Below are 10,036 nucleotides of genomic sequence, written 5' to 3'. Positions count from 1 at the left end.
ACGTGAATATTATCTCTCTCTCTCTCTCGCTCTCTCTCTCTCTTCTCTCTCTCTCTCTTCCTCTCTCTCTCTCTCTTCTCTCCATCAGTCTTCGATACAATTATTGAGAGGGGGTAAGGGAGGGGGAAGTATAAATCAGAGTGTCGCGAGACGGTTTGCAGAGTGCGCGTCATTCCTCTCGATTGACGCATTGACGAGGAGAGAGATAAAGAAATCTCGTCATGTCCGTACCAACATTCGTGGAACTGCAAGGATTCCTCGTCGGGATGAAATTTGTCGTGAAGGAGGGGCGGTGCTGAGAAAAGGCTGCGTTCTGTCGCATCACATCTTTAATTACCCCATGCCGTGGAATCTCCTCACAAAAACCGAAATCGTGCGCTACCTGGTTGATGCGCAATCACCATGGATTACGATGGGAAGACGGAAACGTGCGTACAGCATGGTGAAACGCCTGATTACATCGGCCGTGCTTGGGGTAGAAGAAGAAGACGATGATGAGGAAGAAGACGATGACGACGACGACGAGATGCCGACTCTCGTGTACGTCAAGGGATGTCAGAAACGAGAATGGGGGGGATCTGCTGGAGGAATTATGCGCGAAAAAAACCTAATCGTCGAGACTCTGGATGCGCATTACGAAGATATCGAATCTTTGAATAAACTAGATGACACCAATACTATGCGATGCGGAAAACATGAAAAGAATGCGCTTACAAACATGTAATAAACTATTTAACTGGTGGTCGCGCGCGACGCCATAAGACTTTTTTTAAAAATAAATATATATAACTTTTTATATGTTTTTATTTCTTACTCCCCCTCCCCCATCATCACCGTTAGAGTAGGCTTTACTTCCCCCTCTCCTAATAAAAAAAATCCACTGCGCAGTTCTATAAACATTAATTCCCCCTCTCCCTTTCCCCCACCACCTCATTACTTTGGAATTGTCGCGTATACTAGATTAATTTTACACGATCCAGTCTTGTCGCGATCGCTTGTACTGACGGTCAACTTCTCAGAGAGCCTAGAGGAAAAATGTTCCTCCTTTGAAGGATGGCCGCGGCAGCAGCAGCAACAGCAACAACGGTGCAAAACGCGCGAATGCCGTGAATTATTACGTGCCGATTCACGACGTTGAAACTCAAACGTATGAGGCCAGATGTAATAGGTAAGTTTCTTTTAAGAAAAAATAGAGCCTCCCTCCGTTTTTATATCTTTGCAAATTGTATTACTTCCGAAAAATAAACTAATTTCATTTCTTTTATACAGCATTTCGGGGGACCGTCGCGCGGTACGTATACTCGGCAGACGATACGCGCTGACAGCTACGGGATATAAATTCCTCGAATGTGTATCTCAACGTGGGCCCACCGAGCTACGTGGAGGATCGCCGTGGGAGATCATCGAGGAAATGGAACTGCTGTTGTCTCTCGAAACGTGGAAGGCACTCTACGAGCCACGGCGAAACATTCAGAATTTCTTTCGCAACGACTACAAAAGATGTCCATAGTTTTTATAAATGTTGGACCGCTAACGGTGAGAGTTTGTACTTCGGTTAATAACGTCAAACTCATACGTCTTGAATCTGCAAACGTACGCTTGATGATGACCGAATCGACGTTGCGTCGTATGTTCGATCTCGATCGGTGCATCGAGGCGAGATTCGATCGTTGGTCAGAATACTTGCGACGGTTCGATGCAAAAGTTTGCGCAGGTTCTCCGATATCGCGTCCACCGTGACGGATCCCAAGGAAGCGTCGAATGTAATATACGCTAGCGATGCGTTCAATACGAATCAGCTCATCGATTGTGAGCTCGCAGCTTTAGTTTTTTAGTATGTAAGATATATTGTGTAAAAAAGAAGAGTTAAATAAACAGGCTTTTTACACCTAAATGAACGATGTAATTTCTTTTGCATGCATGTCCATCCCTACCTTAATTTTTATCATCGCTTCGTTCCGTCATCGGGTCGATCATCGTCGATCCGTCATTTCTTCCTTTGTCTCGCGTACTGCGTCGTAAAAAAATAACGTGAAATTGTTTAGTCTACGCGATAACGCCCCCTTTTCTAGAAAATGTTGTTTACGATGAACATGTTCCGACAGGTTCGACGCGTTATCGAGTCGATCATCGTCCCGATGACGTCATTTCTTCCTTTGTCTTGCGTACTGCGTCGTAAAAATAACGTGAAATTGTTTAGTCTACGCGATAACACCCACTTTTTCTAGAAAAAATGTTGGTTTACGGACGAACATGTTCCGACAGGTTCGACGCGTAATCGGGTCGATCATCGTCACGATGACGTCATTTCTTCTTTGTCTTTTACGTACTGCGTCGATTGTTTTACGTATGCGTAGATAGATTGTTTAGTCTACGCGATAACCACCCCCCTCTTTTCCCAGAAAATGTTGTTTACGACGAACATGTTCCGACAGTTCGACGCGTCATCGACGAGACACGCTCCTACTTATAGTGCGATATCGAGTTAGTCTTACCCATTGTGCGCCGCCTACGGCGTCGTTGCAAACATACCCCCGTCGAACGTATCCCCGCGGCGCGACGCCGACCCCCCCCTCGCGGACCCGCGGCGCGGCGCGGACCCGCGGCGCGACGCCGACCCCCCCCCCCCTCGCGGACCCGCGGCGCGGCGCGGACCCGCGGCGCGACGCCGACCCCCCTTGCGGACCCGCGGCGCGACGCCGACCCCCCCTCGCGGACCCGCGGCGCGGCGCGGCGCGAACGCGAACTCGAACGCGGTTGAGTCATCCCGGTGAGTTCATCCAGGTGAGTCATCCCGGTGAGTCATCCCGGTGAGTCATCCCGGTGAGTCATCCCCGGTGAGTCATCCCGGTGAGTCATCCCGGTGGTATGCCAAGGTCACCCCCCTCCCCCTCACCCCCTCGTAATCCGATACCCTTGTGTAACCCGATACCCCCCCCCCCCTCGCCCCCCCCGTAATCCGATACCCTTGTGTAACCCGATACCCCCCCTCCCCCTCACCCCCGCGAAATCCGATACCCTTGTGTAACCCGATACCCCCCCCTCCCCCTCACCCCCGCGAAATCCGATACCCTTGTGTAACCCGATACCCCCCCTCCCCCTCACCCCCCGCGAAATCCGATACCCTTGTGTAACTTGATACCCCGCCCCCTCCCCCTCCCCTCCCCCTCACCCCCCCGCGTAACCCGATACCCCCCCCCCCTCCCTCACCCCCCCTCGGAGCTCCATGGTTAGAATCGGCCTATACTAACTACTCGCCTGTATAAAAAAGGCTGCTCTGCGCCTGTAAAAAAACGGCTACTATCCGCCGATACAGAGCTGCTGTGCGCCTGTAAAAAAACGGGTACTATTCGCCGATACAGAGCTGCTGTGCGCCTGTAAAAAAGGCTGCTCTGCGCCTATATAAAGAATCAATAAAACAAAATAAGCAAGAGAAAGAAAAGATCTATTAAGAAAATCGATCTATGCAAATAAGTTGTTCGCGGTCAGATAGACAAACAAACGGTATTTATATAGATAGATTATATCTATAGATAATTATTTATTCTAATGTATTTATTCTGATTCGATATCAAAAATTAAAAAAATAAGGCTAATTAAAAAAAAATGAATTCTAAAGGGTATTCGAGATAATAAAAATAATAAAAAATAATTTCTTTTTTAAATATCTATAGATATAAAGAATAATTATTATAGATTTGAAAAATAATATTGTATTGTTATTTATTTACGTATTGTTATATAACATTTCGTATAAATACCTACGTATACGGTACGACGTAAATAATTATGCCTCAAAAGAGAAAATACGGAAATTTGACTAAAGTGAGTCGCGAAAGTAAGCGCTTACGACAAATGCGCAAAATTGAAAATTCGGAGGAAAGGTCTCAACGACTCGAAGCTGATGCTCAGAGACATGCTCAGCAGAGGGTCAATGAAAATGATGACGCAAGGAGTCAACGACTCAAAGCTGATGCTCAGAGACATGCTCAGCAGAGGGTCAATGAAAATGATGACGCAAGGAGTCAACGACTCAAAGCTGATGCTCAGAGACATGCTCAGCAGAGGGTCAATGAAAATGATGACGCAAGGAGTCAACGACTCAAAGCTGATGCTCAGAGATATGCTCAGGGAAGGCACCAAGCTAGACAATTAAATCATCATATTGCACTAATTTCCAAGGAACATAAATAAATGTGCCAGTTCATACACTTGGCCAAATGAATGTAGAATGTCAATTTGCAAATCGTTAAACTTTGCATGTGAAAAATCTAAAGATGGAAAATTTACATATTGTTGCCAAAAGGGCAAGCTTAAATTAAAACCAATAAATTGTCCTGATTTCTTAAAAATTATATATGGGAAATAATTCTGTATCAAAAAATTTCTTTGATAATATTCGTTCATATAATAGCGCTTTAACTATGGCTTCCATGGGTGCCCCGGGTAATAGAAATCCATTAGATGTTGTGAACAATGCTCCTTATTGCTTGAAAATTCATGGGCAATATCACCATTTGACCACAACGGCAATGCGCCCAGCGGATGGGCAAGCTCCGCGTTTTGCGCAGCTTTATTTTTTAGATACAGAAGAAGCTATTAATCATAGAATGAATAATAAAGCCAATCAAAAGTGTGATCCAGTCTTAATGAAAGATTTGTCCTACTGTATGATTCAATGCAATGAATTTGCAAAAACTTTTAAGATGATGTGTCAAGTTGAACAAGATCTTAATCCAAGAGGCAATGAAGCCATAAATTTAATGTTGTCTTTTCGAAATGATCCTCAACACGATCAAAGAAGATACAATGCTCCACGAGCTAATGAAATAGCCGTGGTTTTTCAAAATGTTGATGGTGAGCCTCCATTTGAGAGAGACATTCAAATTTATAACAAAAATTCAAACGATGTTCAACAAATATCAATTTTAGACAAAAGATGTGACCCAATGTGTTATCCGTTGTTATATCCATATGGTAACGATGGATGGGATTCACAACTTAAATCATATAATCCTAAATATCCAGGATTTCAAAGTAACTCACATGGATTATTATGCTCACCTGTTGGCACCAAGAGTTGAATTTAGTCAATTTAAAAAGGCAGGAAAATTGAGATGTCAGTTTATACTTGATGCTTATATGAAAACTGAAGCCAATAGGCTTAATTATATTAAATTAAATCAACCTCAATTAAGAGCAGAACTTTATTCGGGATTAATGGATCACCTAGATAATCGAGCACAAAATGAAGGAATTAAAGTTGGTATACCTGTAATATTACCATCTTCATTTATGGGCAGTTCAAGAAATATGCAAGAAAGATATCAAGATGCCATGTCTCTGGTTAGAAAGTTTGGTAAACCTGACATTTTTCTTACGATGACTTGCAATCCTCAATGCCCCGAAATTAAAGATAATCTTGATGGATGTTTAATAGAATTTCGACCTGATTGGTCGCCTAAAACATTTAATTTGGATGTCAAAGAGGTTTTAAAAGATTTAATCCAAAATAATATTTTGGAAATATTGTAGCTATGCAGGTGTGATTGAATTTCAAAAAAAGAGGACTTCCACATTTGCATTTACTTGCAATGTTGAGTGATGAAGATAAGCCCCGACTTCAAGAAGTCATTGACATGATGGCATGGGCTGAAATTCCTGATGAAGAAAGATATCCAGAACTTAATGTAAAAGTTTTTGAAGCACATGATTCATGGTCCTTGTGGAGATCCCTCCCAGAGATATCCTTGCCTGGGGAGGATGGAAAATATTCAAAAGGTTTTCCAAAAGAGTTTCGTGAAGAAACTAATGCTAATGTAAATGGATATCCTATGTATCAACGAAGGAATTTTGAGAAAAAATACATCGTCAGAGGCAAAGAAATTGATAATCGATGGGTAGTACCATATTCACCATATTTAATTATGAAATATGATCGACATATCAATTTGGAAATATGTTCATCAGTGAAGAGCGTAAAATACTTATACAAATATATTCATAAAGGATTTGACTGTGCTGCAATTGAAGTACAAGCACAAGATGGCACAAGGTTAATTAAAATAGATGAAATTAATTCATACTTGGATGCAAGATATGTTAGTGCTCCAGAAGCAATGTGGAGACTGAACGGATATGATCTGTTCATGAAGTCTCACACAGTAATAAGACTGGCAGTTCATTTGCCTAATCGCCAAATGGTTTATTTCAGAGCGGGAAATGAAGAGCAAGCTGTTCAAAGAGAGCTCACTCGAGATACCACGTTGACTGCATGGTTTAAATTAAATCAATCTGATGAAAATGCGGTGCATTTTCTTTACACAGATATTCCTTATCATTATATCTATGATAAAAAAGAAACTAAGTGGAAGCCACGCAAAAAGGGTGGTGATAAAATAATTTCAAGACTTTATACAGTAAGTATAAAAGATATTGAGAGATTTTATCTGCGTCTTCTTCTACTCCATGTAGTTGGAGCTAAATGTTTTGAAGATTTGAGAACTGTAAATGGAGTTTTTTATAAAACGTTTAAGGATGCAGCAATTGCAAAAAATTTGGTAGAAGCTGATGATCTTTGGGAAAAGACGCTGGAAGAAGCAACAGATTCCAAAATGCCTGTACAACTTCGAGAGCTATTTGCCTACATTTGCATCTATGGAACTCCAACAGATGTATTAACTCTTTGGATTAAATATAAAGATCATATGATTGAGGACTTTGTACATAACAATGTTGTCAATTCTGAAAATATGGCTTTAAATCATATACAAGAAATTTTAATAAATAATGGAAGTAGCTGTGAGAATTTTCAATTGCCAAATCCAACTCCAGTAAATATTTACATAACAGAGTATAATGTGAATGAAGAAAGAATACGTGATGATTATTTATTATCGACATTAAATGCTGAGCAAAAGCACGTATACGATATTGTCATGCGAGCAATTGAAAATGAAAATGAACTGTATCGGTTATTTTTTATTGATGGGTTTGCAGGAAGTGGTAAAACCTACTTATTTAACACATTTCTAAGTGTTATTCGAGGAAGAAACGAGATAGTTCTTTCATGTGCTTCGACTGGAATTGCAGCAACACTTCTAAAAGGAGGAAGAACTTATCACTCTCTATTCAAGCTTTCAATTCCAATTGATGATAGCGCTAAATCTAATATCAGAGGAAATTCTCAAGCTGCACGAGAACTGATCATTGCCAAACTAATTATATGGGATGAGGTGAGCATGACTGTTGGACATGCTTTAACAGCAGTTGATAAACTTTTAAGAGATTTAATGAAGAATCCTCGACCATTTGGAGGAAAAGTAATTTTATTTGCAGGAGATTTTAGACAAAATCTTCCCGTAGTGCCACATGCACAAAAAGCAGCTATAATTGAGTCGACTGTAAAATACAATTCTATATGGAGGAATGTAACTCAGATTAAACTAAAGCAAAATATGAGAACTGGAGAAGAAAAAGAATTTGCAAATTGGCTAATGCAACTCGGAGATGGTAAATTATCAAATACGGATGGACTACATCTGGATACAATTGAAATTCCCCAGAATTTTATATCAAAAGAATCTCTTATTGCTGAAATTTTTGGTGATAGAATCACCATGGAACAGATTAAAGAAAATCCAGATCGAACGATTCTTTGTCCTAAGAATGAGGATACATTTAAAATTAATGACGAAATTCTTTGTCTAATGGAAGGAGAAAAAAAAGAGTATCTCTTAATTGACTCTATTGTAAGTGATGATCCACAAGAGCAATTGAATTTTCCAATTGAGTTTTTAAACTCTCTGACACCTTCTGGAATGCCAGTTCATCGACTTAAAATAAAAGTCAGTGCTACAATAATCTTATTAAGAAATTTAAATACTAAAAAAGGACTCTGTAATGGCACAAGATTTATTGTTACTAATTTGAAAAATAATTTAATTTATGCGGAGGTTCTAACTGGTCCTGCTCGAGGACAGATTGTCTTTATTCCAAGGATAGATTTAATTACAAGTGATTTGGAACTGCCATTTAAGTTTAAACGAAGACAGTTCCCTATTCGAGTGTCATTTGCTATGACAATCAATAAATCACAAGGACAAAGTTTAGAAAAAGTTGGGATTTATTTGCCACATCCTGTATTTGCTCATGGTCAACTTTATGTGGCATTTTCTAGAGAAACCAGAAAGGAAAGTGTAAAAATTAAGATTGATGAATTTAGCAATCAAGGACATCTAATAGAAGGAAGTAAAAAATGTTTTACAAAAAATGTAATATACAGAGAAATTTTATAAATTTAGAATTATAAAATTGTATGAGTAATATAATAATTAAAATGTTAATAAAATATATATTTAAAAATTTTTATATAAATTATATGAAAAATTATAATATTAAAATTGTAAAAGTCATTTTATAAATAATAATTAATTGCAAACTACTTCCACATTTATGGGCCGATTCTCTCGAATTTGGTACCAAAATGCAAATTTTTCGGGGATAAAAATGTCGCGACTTTTTTTGTTTTACGCCTTCTCCCCCTACTCACCCACGCACAAAACATACACACCTAACCCGCACACATACGCCTGAATTATATTAATATATATATACAGATCTATATATACCTATATATAGATCTATAGTTTTCTAGCTTTGAGGTCTACGTGGTAGCTTTGAGCCCCGCGCGAAGCGCGGGCTGAAACGCTAGTCTAATAATATAAATGACATTAAAATCTTTATTGTTTGATATAATTATATACATAACAATATAATTTTATCCAATTTATTATGAAGAGAGCTAACCCCTTTATATTATATTATATTATTCATATCATATCATATATCATACATCATACATCATACATCATACATCATACATCATACATCATACATCATACATAATACATCATACATCATACATCATACATCATACATCATACATCATACATCATACATCATCCATCATACATCATACATCATACATCATACATCATACATCATACATCATACATCATACATCATACATCATACATCATACATCATACATCTACATCATACATCATACATCATACATCATACATCATACATCATACATCATACATCATACATCATACATCTACATCATACATCATACATCATACATCATACATTCATCATACATCATACATCATACATCATACATCATACATCATACATCATACATCATACATCATACATCATACATCATACATCATACATCATACATCATACATCATACATCATACATCATACATCAACATCATACATCATACATCATACATCATACATCATACATCATACATCATACATCATACATCATACATCATACATCATACATCATACATCATACATCATACATCATACATCATACATCATACATCATACATCATACATCATACATCATACATCATACATCATACATCATACATCATATATCATGTCATGTCATGTCATGTCATGTCATGTCCATGTCATGTTATGTTATGTTATGTTATGTTATGTTATGTTATGTTATGTTATGTTATGTTATGTTATGTTATGTTATGTTATGTTATATTATGTTATGTTATATTATGTTATGTTATGTTATGTTATGTTATATTATGTTATATTATATTATGTTATGTTATATTATATTATGTTATATTATATACTACTTATTTACTATTTTTATTTTTTTACATATTATTTTTTGTTAGAAACGGAGGGCCAGCCCTCGACGACGTCGTCCTCGAAGTCGACGTCAATCAAGTTGATATCAATATTGCCGCGACCGCTCTCATCCTCCTCGTCGTCGTCGTCGTTGTTGTCTTCGTCGTCGTTGTCATCGTTGCCGTCGCAGCACGTATCGGGACGCTTCGCCGATGAATCAAGTCGCGCGGCGTCCCGATACATGCTGCGAATCCTCGCAGCGTACAAACGCATGTGGTTCTTGGATTTTTTTAACACCGCTCCGATGAGTCCTTTTCGCAAAAATACATATTATTACTAAATATATAAATGAATATATAAG

Source organism: Temnothorax nylanderi, unplaced genomic scaffold (genome assembly GCF_030848795.1).
Source record: "Temnothorax nylanderi isolate EJ_2023f unplaced genomic scaffold, tnyl_v1.0 TNYL_tig0395_pilon, whole genome shotgun sequence".
Classification (NCBI taxonomy): Eukaryota; Metazoa; Arthropoda; class Insecta; order Hymenoptera; family Formicidae; genus Temnothorax; species Temnothorax nylanderi.
Note: the sequence above shows the minus strand (reverse complement) of the source record.